Below are 17,537 nucleotides of genomic sequence, written 5' to 3'. Positions count from 1 at the left end.
CAGTTTCTTTACCATGCTGGGCCTCATCTCCCACATCCCCACAATGAAGGACCTTGGTTAGATTATACCTGATGCTCCCTTTGGGCCTAAAGTTCTGTGAGTCTATAACTCATCCATGCTGGTGTTGGGGTTCAGATCTGGACTGGAAATGAAATTGTTCTTTCGGTCTCCCCCAACAGTGTGGTTTGGTTAGAGACTGCCTATCTTGGTTGAAGTGAGAATCAGCATTTTTCTCTTTTATTTGGGAGTGCCTTACCAATCCCAGCCACTGACCAGCCATTGGCATTGGTGTTCGACTACATTAAGTGTGGAGCAGGGATGCTACTTCCCATCTGGAGACTCTTGAGAAGACATACAGAGTAAGCAGGCCCTGCAGAACTCGTCAAGGTGACAGGTATTGGGATTCCCTTGGAGTTTAGTTTCTTCATTTGGCAAAGCATTTCGATGTTGTGCAATCTGGAGTTTTATACTTTTCAAAGGAGTAAAACTATTTGTTATATGCAATTATATAGCCTAAAGGGCCGATCAGCTTTCTAATTGTTACAAAGAAGTCAATGATCATGGAACAGTAAACTGTCCTTATTTCTTCATTTGCTCTTGACTTTCATTTCATGTTCATCAATGCACATGGATTAAACAGAATCCATCATTTTCTTGGGAGACTTTCTGAATCCCTTGATTTCCACAGGGCATCTGGACTGTCATGTTGACATGGTGGCTATTATCTGGCTGGCAATTTATTTATTTATTCATTAATATTTATTAGGTGCCCACTCTGTGCTAGGTACTAAGGAGATAGGAGAAAACAAAACAGATAAAGCCCCTCTTTTTTTAAAAAAGCTCATATTCTATCAGGTTTATGAAATTATAATTCAATTCAATTCAACTCAATTCAATTCAATCCCAATTATCTTTATGCAGTCTAATCTAGTTCATTTGACTTATGATTACAGAGTACCCACTGCATGCAGGATGATATGCTGGTTGTGACATCTCTTCATTTGTGTTTTTAATTTCACCAGTCATAATCACAGCTTTGGTTATTAGGCACTGCACATTGAACCCTTTTATAAATAGGTAAATGACTATAGTAGGGAATAAATATCTTATGAGTCATGCCTGAATAGTATAAATCTTTTTTCTCCATTCCATTGTAGTCTTGGCAAAATCAAGGGTATCTAAGACAAATACTTTTATTTTTCCTCCAAGTCTCATATCATTCATTATTCATTTAACAGAGGATTGCCTAGAAACTTGAGAACACAGAGATAAATAAAACCAGGTCCACGCCCTCAGGCACTTCTCCTCTAGCCTCAAGGCAGCGAAATCTCTAAACAGATAATTATCATCAGATTAACAATGTTAATAATCCCTATCTTTCATTGATCGTCTCCCGTGTTCCAGATGATATGCGCATCACACATCATACACATTATCTTGTTTGACCTTTATGAATAGCTATAAGAGGTAGGTATAGTTTCCTTTTTTGTAGATAAGGGAGCAAAAGCCTGAAGCGATCAAGGTCACACATCTGAGAAGTGGCAGAGCAGGGATTTGAACACAGGCTCCTTTGACTCCAAAGCCCACGATCTTCTTTTCCAGCAGTGAAATTTATAAATAAAATTAAGGCCAGGAGTAGGGAATGCTTTTCTTAAGGTCAGCCACCATTCTTTCCTTGTTCTGAAATAATAGTGCCCCCGTTACTGTTGCATATATTTTACATATGTATGAATGTGTGTGTGTTAGAGCTTCTGATAAGCATTAATTAAGAAGTATTAGCAGAGTGACTTGACAGAAGTAGTTAGAGAATGAATTCAACAAGTAGTATGGACATAGTTATATATGGGCATGTAAGTATAGGTATGTCATATCAGTACTAGATCCTGGTGTATGAGACATAGCCTCTTCTGTAGGAGTTCATAGGTTTCCAGGGGCTGTGGATAAATGAACTGATAATCTTGTTAAAGTGATAATGTACTAACTCTTACGCTGGGGGTGGTTTGGAAACTATGGGAACTAGCTTATTAGTCCCAGATAAAATTGGGGCATGAGGTGGCCAGTCAAGTCTTCTCTTGCGGAGTAACCATAAAGTGAGGATCTGACGGATGACTGGAGTTAGCCAGGTACAAGGGAATAGTGGAGGGAGCACCCGTTAGTCAGCTTAGCCTAGGCTACGCTATGTAACAAATAACTTCTAGATCCTGGAAGATTTAAGGTATATTAACTGTAGATTAAAGTTTATTTCTTTCTCATGCTGTGTCTGTCCTTGGTCAGTTGAGGCTTCACTTCATGTCTCTGTACTTCAGAACCCAGGCTGATGGAGCCTTGACCATCTGGAAAGTGGCAAGAGGAAGAGAGAATGAGACACAGGTAAGCACTGGTTCTCACAGTTTCTGCCTGAAGGGACAAACATTGTGTTCACTTATATTTCATTGACCAAATCAAGCTCCGTGCTCGCAACTCCATGGTTGAGTGGATGAGGAGGTACAATGTTACCATATGCCTGCAAGGAAAGGAATCCAAAAACTGGTAAAAGCCCTAATGATCGTCCCCAGGTCAGGAAGAAAGGGAGGGCATTCCAAACCAGAGATGTGTGTGTGGAAAGGCTGGGGGCCTGGAACACTTCTTCTTTGGGACCGCAGTGTCTCAGACGGGTTGAAGCCCAAGTAAACTTCACATTTTAATGATTCTCAGCATCCAGATATGCAGCCCATCATCTTCATCTCACCAAGACCTAACACTATGTTTGGCACAAAATCGTTGAAAAAGAACTGAGTGTGTAACTCAGAGTTGATTATGTCTGGGCCCAAGAATCAAGGTCCTGCCTTTTGCAGCGAGGTCCACATTACCACACAGACCTCTTCCCTATCCCCACACTTACCTAACTCAGTGCAAAAGACATTTACTTTTCTTGGCCAGACAGGATGGGGGAACATAATTATTATTTATTTAAAACTCATTACCTGCAAGCCTTTTGCGTGGAACCAATTAAGAAAGCTCTTAAAGAAAAATAAAATATTATGCTTGGTGTAACACAGTCTTTGGGGGCCCTCCTAATGTGTTAGAAATCCCCATAGGTCTTGACAATTTTTTTTCATCTCTCCCTTTTAAAAGCATGGCTGCTGCCAGGGAATTTGGCTCCTGGTGTTAAGTGCTGGTTGTGGTTTTCCCCCAAATAAAATTATGGGCACGCTGAAGGTGGGAGTGAAGCAGGGAGTGCGAATTGGGAGGGAGTGTGGGCACTCATGTCGGTTCAGGTGTCAAATTTTACATGTCTGGGTTTTGTTTCCACCAGGCCCCACTCTCTGCAATCACTGCTCTGTTATATACACTTACTGGAAGGGCTAGCTCTGTTTCCAGGAAATCTCTCTGAATTGGGGACATCAGAATCTAAAAAGTAGACGGTGGGAGGACCGGTTTTAGATGGAGCCAGCAAAGGTGCTATGGTTTGAAAAAACAGCATGAGAAACAACCCTCCCTGAGATTCAGCAGCCTGAACACGCAAGCCCAAAGACAATACAAGTGTTTGGCTGACTGGTGGACCATCTTGGGATCTCTCTGAGCTCTGCTTTCCCGGTAGCAGGCTGGACTCTATAAAAGTGCTGAAAGTTCCCTTCTGCATAGAACATGTTTCGTGCCTATGAAAACCCTCACGGATGTACCAAATTGTCACCATTCCTGCACTGGAGACCCACTCATGTGGATTAAGATCTTGCTGTCACAGACAGTAGCATTTATTACTAGGCTTTAGCAGCAGAGTGTAAACCACAGCAAAATACTGCTTAGCAGAGGCCTGTGGAAACATAGTTAAGCTCTGACTGCAGAAGAAAAGTGTGGTCAAGGAAACGTGCACAGGCAGGCCCAGGACTGGTCAAGCGCTCCTCTGGGTTTCCAAAAATTCAAAAATGTCTGCCCAGATACAGGAGCTATCCCTCCTCCCTATCTTTCTAGCCCTTTCAGGCTTGTCTTCGAACATGAGCAGGATTCTGCCCAAATGGCAGGGGGTACAATGTGACTTGTTTTCACCCTTTCAGAAGCCTACCTCCTTCAGGAGCAGAGGTAGGACTGTGCATGCATTAAGAGTTACTATCAAAACAAGGGTTGGGCTGTCTTGGGAGGCAAGATTGCATAGCCTTTCCAAGGTCTGGATCAAGGTACTATGATTCAGTTTTGTCATCTGTAAAATGGGGGAACTAATAGTAACTATCTCAATAGTGTTGGCAAATATTAAATGAGAATATATATGCCCTGCATACCTACTAGTTAACATTTATTAAGTCCTTATTGATATTAAACTAGGGTCTGAATTAAACATTGTATATGTTAATTCATTTGGTTCTTCTGACAGTCTCTGAGTTGGTACTAGTATTATTATTCCCCATTTTACAGATAATGACAGTAAGGCACAAAGATGTAAATAACTCCCCTTAGTAGACAGCCAGTGAGAGGGTGTTTTGGGATGAATCTGGGGTGTCTGGCTGCGAACCTGTGCCCTAAACTTCCAGCTCCGATAAGTGTTGGCTATTAACATTAATACATGCATTATTTTATTAGAATCTCATCATACCCCTAGAGAGAAGTTTCTCCAAGTCACACTTTTACTGATGCAGACAGTGAATCTCAGAGAGGTGAGGTGGCTAGGTCTGTCTCCCTGTGCATGGCAAAATCAATGAGCTTTCCATTGCTCTCCCTTGCCGCCAACTTCATGAATTACTTATCAAATGGGGCAGGTCATGCTAAACACCGAAAGTGCTACTGTCTTGAATTAGACCAAATATGCAATAAATAAGACCAAGAAGGAGGGTACTTCATACCTGTTACCTCACGGTGCTTTACATGAAGGTAGGTGCCTGGAATATCCACAGCAATCTGACACTTGCTCTGGGACTGGTCTAGGCTAGATGCAAAATACATACCTCTGGGGCCCATGCCACACCCACGCAATCCGAGCCTCTGAGCTGAGGCTTAGAAATCTGTGTCTGACAAGCTTTTCAGGTGATTTTGATGCACAGCCAGTTTGGAAACCACACCAGCATAGCTAAACCCAGATCTCCGAGTGGCATTTCTTACGGAGTGATGCAGAATGGAGCTGAGGGAGGTCGTAGAGGCTCCAACTTTGGTGACTCTGTCCTTTAGATCTTGCTGACAATAAGCAACTCACCCAACCTCACTGAGCATTCATTTCTTCATCGGTCACACGAAGCACATAATGCATGGGGTCATGGCAAGGAGCACAGGTGTTAACACATTAAAAACATGAGCCAAATCGGGCGCCTGGGCGGCTCAGTCGTTAGGCGACTGCCTTCGGCTCAGGTCATGATCTCGGGGTCCTGGCATCGAGCCCCACATCGGGCTCTCTGCTCAGCGGGAAACCTGCTTCTCCCTCTCCTACTCCCCCTGCTTGTGTTCCCTCTCTCGCTGTGTCTCTCTCTGTCAAATAAAATAAAATAAAATAATCTTAAAAAAATAAATAAAAACGTGAGCCAAATCAAAAGTGATCGACTCTGAACAGCCTAGATGCTCAATACATACTTTTCAAGTTGAATCTTTGCTTTCTTGTGGCCATATCTGAAATCATCATGGTTTCTAAATGTTTCTAATGTTTCTTGATGATGCTGATAATAAGGTATTTCCACTAGTTTCTGAAACTAACTGTCTGAAACATAGTTATCTCTAGACAAAGATGGTTTCTAGAACACTTAGGTCCCCAATTTTTCCTTTTTGAGTCAGAAATCAACACAGTGGTAGATTTTCTCCTAAAAGAAAAGAGAAACCTAAATTAGCCCCATTGGGCTATGCCCAGTGCAAGGGGAACCCCACTGTCTGTTTGGCATCACTTACTGAGCATCTCATTCAACCTAAAGAGGCTAATCTGATAAGCTCTAGTGGATGGCATAACAATTCCAGCTAGGTAGGGATCTGGGATCCATTAAATACATGGGAAATGTCAAAGGGTTACCCAGGTTGGAGAAATAACTCCATTAGTTATAAATGGCAATTTATGCTGCCACGATTCCTCTTACAGAAACTATACTATGTTGTAAGGAGCTCAGTTATTTTCTGGTTGCTGCAGAAATGACTTCTCATAGAGCAATAAAATAAAATAAAATGGTTTCCAATCATGGCTTACCTCCCCTGTGACTTGGCTTCAGGGAAGGAATCACACCAACTCAGACCAGGCCAACCTGAACATTTTGGCCTATTTCTTTTTCCCTTTGGATATTAATAACCTGAATTTTTGGTACGCTTCTAGATCTCATGGACACATTGCTTAGCCTGAATCAGGCTGAACTCTGAGTACTCTCAAGATGACTTTCTTTCCAAACATCCTCCTTTCGATGTCAAGGTATTCAGTTCAGTCTCCCAAATGACCTCAACTCTGAGTGGCTTGCATTGTGATGTGTCTTGTTGGGGGCCACGAAAGCAGAACAAGGCACTGTCCTTATCTTCAAGGAGTTTGTGCTCTTGCTGGGAAATCAGTGCTAATAAGCACTAACTCAGCAAACAAACACTAATAACATACCTTTCAGAACTGTACAACACATTATCAGAATCGTACAACACATGGGATGATTCCGTTGAGCGGAATACATCCCAATGAGGTTGGAGAGGTAATCTGGAGACTGAGAATAGGGTTCTTATAGAAGGGTGGTGGTCAGAGGGAGAGTTTATTACTGTCTGGAGTTAAGATGTTTCCCATTGGATTGGCTCCTTGGGGATAGGGAAGCAGAGAGGAGAAAAGATGGTTTATCTTTTGGGAAAATGGCCCGAGCAGGTGTGTGAGAGTGGACCTGAGCAGGTAATGCCTGGGCTCAGGGTGGAGGTCCTCTCCTCTCCCAGGGTAAGTGGGTAGCTAATGTGTTTGCAAAATAATGGGTGGTCTCAAATCTGAGTACGACAGGAAGTCTTTCCATGACGGCCAGACCCTCGAAAATCTCTCTCCTCTACTATCATCCACTATAACCTTTCCTAAGAAGCCTGGGGAGCAGTTCTCCCCGATTATATCCAGGGAGATGCCCCGTAATTTTCCACTCATAATTAAATAAATAGTGCAGTAATTATTTGTTTAATGGCTGTCTCCTCCACCAGACAGTAAGGTTCATTAAATGAAGAATACTAGCATGATAACTGACTCCTGGTGAGGACTCAGTAAACGTCTGTTTTTGCAACCTGAGTTTCATGAGTGCAAAGCCTGTTTTGTCCCATCATCCCGGCATTCCAGGCTTAGCACGATGCCTAGCACAGACAGACTGACCGGATAAACTCTTGATTTCTCCCCAGTCTCCTTCTCCTGTCATCTTTCTAGTCTCAGGGAAGGAGAACTTCATTGTAGGAGTCACCCTTGGCTTCTCTCTTCCATAGTCACACCTGTTCCAACAGCACGTCTGTCAGCTCTGACTTCAGGAGGTATTATTAATCGATACCTCCCTCTCAAGACTTCTTTTACTGCTGCTCTTGTGCGAGCAACCATGATTCCTCAGCTGCCACTGTTGCCTACCTTGTCCCCTGGCTCCTGCCCTTGGCTTCCCAGTCTCTTCCTCAAAAACATAATTCAGAGCATGACAAGCCTCTGTCCACACATCTCCAGTGGCTTCCCATCTTCCTAAGAAGAAAACGCAAATCCTTTATTTTTTTTAAAGATTTTATTTATTTATTAGAGAGAGAGACAGCGAGAGAGGGAATATAAGCAGGGGGAGTGGGAGAGGGAGAAGCAGGCTTCCCGCTGAGCAGGGAGCCCGATGCAGGGTTTGATGCCAGGACCCTGGGATCATGACCTGAGCTGAAGGCAGACGCTTAACGACTGAGCCACCCAGGTGCTCTAAAACTCAAATCCTTTAAACTGGCCTACAAAGTCCCACGTGAGCTACCCTCAGCAAGCTCTCTGACCCTCAGTTCTCTTTCTCCTCTGCTTTGGCCTGAGGACAGGAAGGAGGCCAGGTAGCTCCCTCCCCTCAGCTGGGGTATAGGCTACCCCCTCTGTCTGGAAGACTCCTTACCATACATCCGGGTGGCTCCCTCCCTCCTTTCCTTGAGGCCCATTCAAATACCCCCTACTTAGAAAGACTTCCTGTGGCCACCCTCTCTAAATTAGCACTGGGGCACCTCCAGCATGCCTATCCCTTACCACACCTATTTTCCTTCATAGCTCATATGGATACTGGTCATCATATATGCTTATTTATTCATCATCTGTCCCTATTCTACAACATAGAGTTGGAACCTGATCAGTTTTGTTCAGTGTTTATATATCTGGCACCTATACGAAGTCTGGGCATTTAGAAGGCAGGAGATACTTGATGGACAGACATGTGAATGAATGAGTGAACATGCATGTGTGTGCACAGAAATGTGCACACTTGCATGCTCCACACATATTTCTAAGTGAGTTGTCTTTGAAAATGGCTTACTGTGTCCCAGGGATCATTAGAGGTATCAGCCCTTTATTTATGTGATGTTTTCTTATCCTCCAGAAGATTCACTAAAGGAGGCATTGTTAGGCCCATTTCACAGAGAATGGGGGAGCTCATTGAAGAGCTAGGCCAATACCCAGAGCTGGAAAGTGGAAGGTCTAACTTGATTTGAATGACTCCAGAGCTGCTGACTTTCACTGTCCCAGAATGTTCTGTCCAAGCTGATAGGAACACCAAAAACATGCTCTGCTGCCTTGAGGTTTCTGGAGGGAAGATTCAGAGGGGAATGTTGAAACAACACACTTGTACGTCAGTCATGCCGTGAGGGAGCAGTATTTACTGCCAACAAGTCAAAGCGGCTCACCCTCGGTGACTAAACTGAACACCTACCCTCAGATTTTCCCTTCAGGAGGAAAAGGGAAGAGAGGGGGCGAGCATGAGGAAAACAGTGAGAGGTTCCTCTGGCAGGAAGCCAGGCTCTCCTGTCAGGACATCTCCGACGCGCCCCTTGCAGGAGTTATTACTCATGGGGGAAGAGAAGCTGCCCAGCACAGCACAGACTCTTGGATAATTCCCCGAGGGAGGAGGGGACACAGTCACCAATGGGTGGGCCCAAAGTTGGCTTTGAGAATTTAGTTTTTGAATTACAGCTATCCTGAGAGGCTGTTTGGCAACTGACAATTTACTCGGAATTCACAAGATTGATGTGTCAAGTTGGCCATTCTTAAGTTGGGGTTTGAAATTCTCTTCCAACCCTTGAGTTCTCAGAAATAAAGTGGTGTGGACTGCAGTTCTGGGGATGCCAAGATTCTGAGGGCCTGGCTGATGGCCGAATTGGAGATCTGCTTGAAGTAGAATCTCAGTATCAGTGGGTGGTAGACTTCTGTGCCCTCGTAAATGGCGGAATTCCATGGCTTAGTGAATCACAGAGTTCCATTATTATCGCCCACTGAGGTGTGGAGGGGGAGGTCTGACAGAGGGTGATGTGTGGTAGAATGGCAGGTGTCCCTGAAATCTGACCGGCCTCTTGCTTCCCCCTTTTAACTTGGTTTTGGGAAGTGTTCTTGTGCCAGAGGAGCAGAGATCTGCAAACTCCTGGATGTTGACTCTGCAAGTAGAGCTGTTTAGCATTCCCAGAGAGGATAAGGTGTCACTTGAACAAACCTAAACAGTTTGGGCATGGCAGATATTTTTTGACTAGCTACCAATACCCATTCCAAAGTTGGTTTCCCCATACCTGCCTCTAGCCATATGGGCTGGAAGTCAGAGTCAAATTCATGCTCTCTTAGCCTATTTGCAGCTGAGCAGTCACATGCCCCAGTTCTGTGCAATGAAATGTTAAGGGCAAGTCTTCTGAATAGCCAGGACATATTTCTCCTCCTTTATAAAAGGAGAGATGCATGGAGGCTCTCTCTCTCTCTCTCTCTCTCCCTCTCACCTCCCATGCCTTGGCTCCTACTGTTTCTTGCCTTTGAATGTGGTTATGTGAAATTGTGACACCTAAAGACAGGGTAGCCACTTTGAGACCATGAAAGGAAAATGGGGAGAAGGTGGGAGACATCTGTTGAATGGTCTAAAGTCACAAAGCCATCGAACCAGCCTTGGAGTCCCTAGCTCCAAATCTCTTGCTAAATACATAATCTCTTTCTTTTAGGCTTAAATCATTGGTCTGAGTTCTCTTCCTGTGAGAATTTTCCTCCTCAGAAGCATCCTCATCTTCCATGTGAGACTTACATAGAGAAGCTTTGAACATGCATGTTTCTGCTGGGAACTGGTACAGGTTAAGGCTTAGAAGCTCTCCAGATTGTGAATACTGAGTGGCCAGGAATCAACTCCCCAAAACCCAAGATAGGAAAGCACCATGCATTTCCCTCCCCTCTCAGACTCAAGCTCAAACAGGGTTAGGGAACATTGCAATTGGCCACCTGCTGGGTTTAATAAAATCTGCTAGACTGTGAAATATTTGTGGGCAGGGGCTGTGCTTCAATCATCTGTATACCCACAGGCCCCAGAGCATGATTATACACTGAGTACATACTTGCTAATAGGCACTGGGATGGGTACTGGAAGTTTTGAGTTCTAGTCTTAGCTTTATCATTAATCTACTCTGTGACCCTGGGCAAGACACTTGACTCTTCTGGGTTTTACCCAGCTTCAGGGTAAAAGGAGAGCTCTGGGTCAGCTCATCCCTATAATTCCATGTCTAATGGGGAATGGAGGTGGGATTCAGAGCCTCCACTCTAGAGGCTGATGACCATCCACTTTAGACAAATCACCATACTTTATTCTCTAAACCATGCAGAATAGGTGATTAGACATCAAATTCAGCAAAAGATGAGCCAATACATTATAAGGTATAAAATGAAGAACTGAGAGTATAGTGAATCTTCTTGAGAGTGTGACTCTTGCTCAAGAGTCTTACAGGGTAAAGTGAGACAAATGACAAATTTGGCAAATGAGGAAATCGAGGCATGATGAATTAACTTGCCCAGAATCACACAACTAGCAAGTAGAAGTGCCAAGATTCAACTGCAGGCAATTCGACTCCGGTGCCCACACACTTCGCTGCAATTAAAACGGCATGGCCCGGCTTATTCCTATTTTCTTTGGTTCAGAAATTGCTGGAAATTTCTTCTGCTATTTGTTTTGGCCAAAGTCGTGTGCGTACTTGTGTGCATGTATGTAGGGGTATGTGGTGTGTGTGTATAGTGTGTGTGTGCTGGGTATGCACATATGTGCATGGTAGTTACGATGGGTGGACTACTTAAACTTCATATAAGCAGCAAAAGAAAAGAGTCCTAGCTCTTTTAAAGTACTAACAATGAAAACAAGCTTGTTATCAATTTTTTGATAAGTTTTAGCTTTTATGACAATAAGCACAGTGGAATTACCCAAATATATGGTACAGAACGCATAGGGCACTGGAGGTCAGTTTGGGAATGCATGGGAGAAGAGCTAAACTCAGTTGGTGGGACTTGGGAGAGAAGATTTTGTTTAAGAATACTTCAGAGGTATATGATCATTGAGGAAAGGTATGGACTGTCTCCCCAGAAGAGAAGCACACATACATATGCACTATTTGTATGCAATTTCATGGCGCTCATAGACTTCTTTTGGGAGTGATCTCTAAGTAAAGGCTCAGGTGGGAATATACAAATATGTGTCCAACAGTAAATGAAGATGTTCTTGAACGAGATATTAACTGGCCACAGGGGTGCAGAAGTGGGGTGGGTTTGGGGGTAGATCTTTTTTTTTTTTAATTTATTCCTGAGATTCCAAAAGGTTTGATGAATACCTTGCTGAAATCCTAGCCGGGCAATATATCAGGGAATACTATGGATTTCTCACTCCATGTTAGGTCTTGTCTGGGACAAGGCAGGGATTCAATAAAGGATAAGATGTCACATCTTCCAGACCAGGAGATGACAGACATGCAATAGGGGAAAATAAAGAAATCAAAGTGAAGGAGAAAATGAGTGGCAGAAACAATGAATGACAAAGACGCCTCTCCACCTCGTGTCCAACATCTCTCTACTGCAGCCTTACAGGCTTATGCTATTCTTCCAGTTTCCTCAAACCATCCTGATCTCAAGGCCATTACCATGGTTGATTTTCATGCTGGAATGCTTTTCTTCCACGCCTCCCCTGGCAATCCTTCTTATCATCTGGGGCCTTCTCTGACCACGTGTCTAGGTTCCTCAAGAAGTTAAAAATAGAGCTACCCTACGGCCCAGCAATTGCACTACCAAGGATTTACCCCAAAGATATAAATGTAATGATCTGAAGGGGCACCTGCACCCCAATGTTCATAGTAGCAATGTCCACAATAGCCAAACTGTGGAAAGAGCTGAGATATCCATTGACAGATGGATGGAAAAAGAAGATGTCATATATATATTTTTAAATTTTAAACATTTTTGAATCTCGAAATAACATTCATCAGCCCATTTTTACATGAGTCCCCCAAATTATTCATTTAGGGAAAAGTTATCTTCATGAGACATATTCTTTCTTCAAATTCCTGGATTACTGGAAATGCCTACAAGGTGGAAAAAAGGTGAAGTCAACAGGTCAATACTTATTGAGTAGTGAATCTGCAGATTTACATAGTGATGCAAAAAGTTCCACTGTCTGTATTCCCGGAGGGTGTGTACTGACACTATAAAACTCACATGCAGCAGAGAGAAATTCACAGAGGTGTGAGTGGGGAGAGAGATCTACAGTCTGGGTAGAGTGGAGATTTGGGATACGTGGGGACAGGTTCTAAATTCAGTGGATAAAGCATACAGGGTACATAATCAAAATAACCCTTGAGATTTCTAAAAGGGACTGTAAGTCATAGAATGCATATTTTTGTTTATATAATCCTGTCCTAGTAATATTTATGATGAAATGTACATATATGTGTGTGCATACGTGTAATAAATAGGAGCTGAGGGATAGGAAAATGTGTGTCCTTAAGTGCTAGAATCACAGAATCATGTGCAATGAGGTGCTTATATTATGGGCAAGTACTCATTGAGATAAACTGAGGCAGCAGCAGCTCATATTTCCCAACTTACGTTCTTTTCAGAGCAGATACACTGTTGGTGGGATCATGGGCTGAACTTAACCACATTACTCAAATTGTTCTTGCTCTCTCTGTTTTGCCCCCTGAACTCACAGAGTTGAATCTTGTTATTTGATGCACACATTAAATACACGGTGTAGACCATGAACTAGAGGTCTTGGGTAGAGAATGGGACAGCTCTGAATTTGAGCCTGTGCTTTCATACCCACTCCTTGAGGTAGCCACTGACCAGTTCTGCTCCCAACCCTTTCCTTTATCCTTCTAAACACATCCTCTCTAGGCCTCTCATAATTGGACAGCCATGTACTGAGCTTCGGCCAGTGGAAAATGAGTGGCAGAGATGCTTGGCACTTCTAGGCCTGACACACAACCTTCTGTGTTCAAACGCCGGACTCTTTCTTTCTTCCATTTTGATGCTGATGATCAGGAGGGACCTTGGAAATCACTTGTTGAATATAGCGAAGCCACGGGGGTTGAAGGAGCCAGGTTCCTGAATCGCCATTTGGAGGAAAGCCACCTGCCACTCAGGAACCCATATGCTGGACTTGGGTGAGTGAGAAATTTATGTATCTCGATTGAAGTCACTGAGATTTAGGAGTTTATATCTTATAGCAACTAGCATTGCTTTAACTAACACCCCATTTGTGTGACTTTGTGCCAGCCACTTAACCCTTCTATGTTGGATTCCGTATCAGTCAGGGTCCTTCCCAAAATAATCAGCCTGTACACTTAAAAGCCACAATTGAGGAAGTTCAAAGACAAGACTGTTTACAAAGATGCAGACAGAGCTAAGAGACACTCACAAGGGATGGTGAAGCATCTCAGAGCTGGTGACAGCAGAGAGCCACTTACACTCTGCACCTGGGATTGAGGGCAAGGAGAGGAAGCATTTACCAGAATCTGGCAAGTAGTTATAGCTGTGGGAAAGAGCTGCCTGGAGAGAGCTGTAACTTCCAATGGAAGATTGCTGCCAATCCAAGTTCCAGCAGGAAAGGAGTTGGAGCAATGAAGAGCCAGCTGTCATTCTCCTACCTTCCAATCTTCTTGCTGATGGCTCCCATCGACTAAACACAACTGGAAGCCAGAAGGCAAGGAGCTCATTGATACAGTCAATAAATGTCAGTCTCCTAGAGTGTGGGCCAAGTGGAGAAGGGTGGAGAAAAGATCCGGAGGTGCAAATGAAGAATTACCAGCACAATTTCCCTATCCACAAGTTGGGAATCCTAACCACCTACCTTATAGAGTGTGTACTGGAGTTAAATGATTATATATAATAAGCCCTGAATAAAATAAGGCTCTTATTTCTCTGTGCCATCTGCTGCTGAACCATTGTCCACTGATCTTTCTTTTCTTAATTTTTTTTCCACTGATTTTTTTTGTCATCATTATTGCTTGGTTTGGTTTTTCTTTTTTTTAAATTTTATTTTAATTCCAATGTAGTTATCATACAGTGTTATATTAGTTTCACGTGTACTATATAGTGATTCAACAATTCCATATATGACCCAATGCTCATCATGACAAGTGTACTCCTTAATCCCTATCACCTATTTCCCTCATCCTCCCATCCATCTGCCCTCTGATAACCATCAGTTTGTTGTCTGTAATAAAGAGTCTGTTTCTTGGCTTGTCTCTCTCTCTTTTTTCCCCTTGCTCATTTGTTTTGTTTCTTAAATTCCATATATGAATGAAATCACATGGTATTTGTCTTCGACTGATTTATTTCACTTAGCACTATACTCTCTAGCTCCATCCATGTCACTGCAAATGGCAAGATTTCATTCTTTTTTTATGGCTGAATAATATTCCATTGTGTGTATATATATCACAACTTCCTCATCCATTCATCTATCAATGGACACTTGGGCGGCTTCCATAATTTGCCTATTTTAAATAATGCTGCTATAAACATAGGGGTTCATGTATCCCTTTGAATTGTTTGGTTTGTTTTACTCTCCCAGAAATGTTGATATTCTCCCTAATGCCAGGAGATTTTTCAGCATGAATTTAACTCTGGTATTTCCTGGAGGTTGGTGTCTTCACTTCTTTGTGATTAGTTTTTGATCATAGGTGGGACTTGAGAAAATACGCAGTTTCAGAGAAGATTCTTCCTTCCCAGTTTCAGCTACTCATTGTTATTTTCAGGCTCACATTGTCAGGAACTTTCCTGTTCCCCACTCTAGACAACAACCATGTCTAAAGTACTCTGCTTATTTCCTGCCTGGGTTTCGTCACTTCTGTTTTATGTCTGCTTCTGGGTTTGTTGGATAGAGCTGCCTGTTCATGAATGAGAGAGGACGAGGCCTTTCCAAATAAGCTATGGGAGATCAGCATGCTCCTGAAGGCAGGATTGGTGTGATGAGGAAATCTAGGAGTCTCGGGTCCATTCTTTCACTGCCTCTTACTTGCAGTATGACCTTGAGAAATCTCTTCCTTTTTTCTGAGACTTATTTTTCTCATCAGCAAAATAGGGTTCATTGTACCCGACTCACTGGTTAGATGTGGGGAGATAATAAAATATGCATGCATGGAAGCACAGATACTACTTGGCACATAGCAGGCATTCAGCAATTTCTGTAGGAAAAATAAAATCTCTAAGGTTCAATGGGGATCCTGACCTTCTGGTTATACTGGAGCTAGACATGGAGCTGACAAGGTGCTCTCGACCCCAAAATATGCAGTCTTTTTAGGCTAAATGTGTCCTGTTTATTCTAATTGGCACCCATTTAATTTTAAGAATTACTAAAATTTTCAAATTGAGTCCACAGATACCAAGCCTCTTCCCTGGGATTCCTCAATGATAAATGAGAGGTGAAAAAAAATCATAATAAAATATACCTTTGACTGAATATTGTTACCTTTTCTGTTTTTCCATGTGTGGTATATGACACCAGCCTTTTCTTTGAGTATTTCTGGAATAACTTGTCATTTGGTCAGTCTGCAATCCAGGATCACTTAGATTAGAGCAGAACAGAGCTGAGTCCAAACTCCAGACCTGCCTTTTACTTTAGGGAGGTTATTCAACAAACCTTTTGCACCTATAAAGTGAGCATGATAAAGCTACTTATCTCTGGGTTTGTTTAAAGATTAGAAAAACAATGTAAAAAAAGTCCAAAGCAGTGCATGAGGAAGAATGCTCAAAGTGGTAGCAATCATTGTTGAAAAGGGGCAATTATCATATTACTTTAGATCCAGGAAAAAGGTTGTGGAATCCATTGCCTTTACATTATGTCTGAGAAAACTGAAACTCCACAAGGGGAGACGTGACTCACCAAAGACCACCCCATTAGTTCGTAGATTGCAGGTTTCCTGACATCCACTGTATCTCCTGGCCATGGCGCCACCATTTCCTATGAAGGTGTCACCGATGGACAAACAGCAGAAAACCAAGCCATCAAGAGATGTACGATGGTCTTCTAACTTACAGACCATCTGCAGAGCCCTGCAGTTTTGAGCATGTCCCCTGATGGCCGCCAGTACTCCTACTCACTAATCCCCACTGGGCTTTAGAATAGCCTGAGGATTTTATTGCCATTTGAGTCATCAATTGGAAAATGAGCGTCAGTTTTTGGTGATGTAGATTCAGAGCAAATTTGGAAAGAAGTGTTTTTCAGCCTCTCCTCCATGCCCTTCTGGGAAGGTCCAGAGTGACTATGGGTACCTCCTTGGATCAAGGACTGTGGGTAAGCCCATTATTATGGGGTGGACCTAAGTTCCTACTATTCTTTATGAATAATGACTCTAATGTCAAATCTCATTAATGAATTGGGAGATAAATATTATGTTCTTTTAAAAATAAAGTATATTGGATCATGGAGAAGAGTTAATTTTCCAATTATTGTGGAATCTGCCAGGAAATGGAGGGAGACTGTGGCCATGCTTTTAGTGTTCAAAGAGGTATTGTCTCATGATAAATGAGATGTCTTGAAGAAAACCTACCACCACCACCACCACTAAGTGGGACTCTAGTAGAGGATCAAAGGGAGGAAAAAACAAATATTTATTAAGTACCAAACATGTTCCATACAACTTGCCATACTTTAAAAATATAACTACTTGATTATGTTTATTTTCCTCTGAAAGCTCTGTGAGGGTATGGCTCTATGTGTCTTATCCACATCAGTAATGAACACAGTGCCTAAAGCATCTTTCAGTGTTTGTTGAAGAATAAAGCTCTCCATAAATGATCTTTTAAAATCATTATAATCACCTTGTGAACTGGGAGTTATTATCCCCACTTTGAAGATGAGAATGCCAAGATTTAGAGGAGTTAAATAATGTGTCCATTCCTTTCGGCCGGAACCGCCATCTTCCAGTAATTCGCCAAAATGACCAACACAAAGGGAAAGAGGAGAGATACTCGCTATATGTTCTCTAGACCTTTCAGAAAACATGGAGTTGTTCCTTTGGCCACATACATGCGAATCTATAAAAAAGGTGATATTGTGGACATCAAGGGAATGGGCACTGTTCAAAAAGGAATGCCCCACAAATGTTACCATGGCAAAACTGGAAGAGTCTACAATGTTACTCAGCATGCTGTTGGCATTGTTGTA

The 17,537-nt window shown here is 42.7% G+C and overlaps 1 long non-coding RNA gene across 1 annotated transcript in view; it reads left to right on the top strand.

Annotated features, from left to right (window-relative positions):
- The window catches only part of LOC145721158 (uncharacterized), a 23,323-nt gene extending 10,045 nt beyond the window's left edge, over positions 1–13,278 (top strand). The window contains exons 3-4 of the long non-coding RNA XR_014144623.1: positions 2,307–2,370; positions 13,262–13,278. This is a non-coding gene — a long non-coding RNA (uncharacterized LOC145721158). The remainder of the gene's footprint in view (positions 1–2,306; positions 2,371–13,261) is intronic.
- Positions 13,279–17,537: the final 4,259 nt, after the last annotated feature.

Source organism: Leptonychotes weddellii, chromosome 4 (assembly GCF_054177405.1).
Source record: "Leptonychotes weddellii isolate Sample4059 chromosome 4, ASM5417740v2, whole genome shotgun sequence".
NCBI classification, from domain to species: Eukaryota; Metazoa; Chordata; class Mammalia; order Carnivora; family Phocidae; genus Leptonychotes; species Leptonychotes weddellii.
The sequence above is the reverse complement of the archived record's forward strand: the minus strand, read 5'-3'. Positions and strand labels throughout refer to the sequence as shown.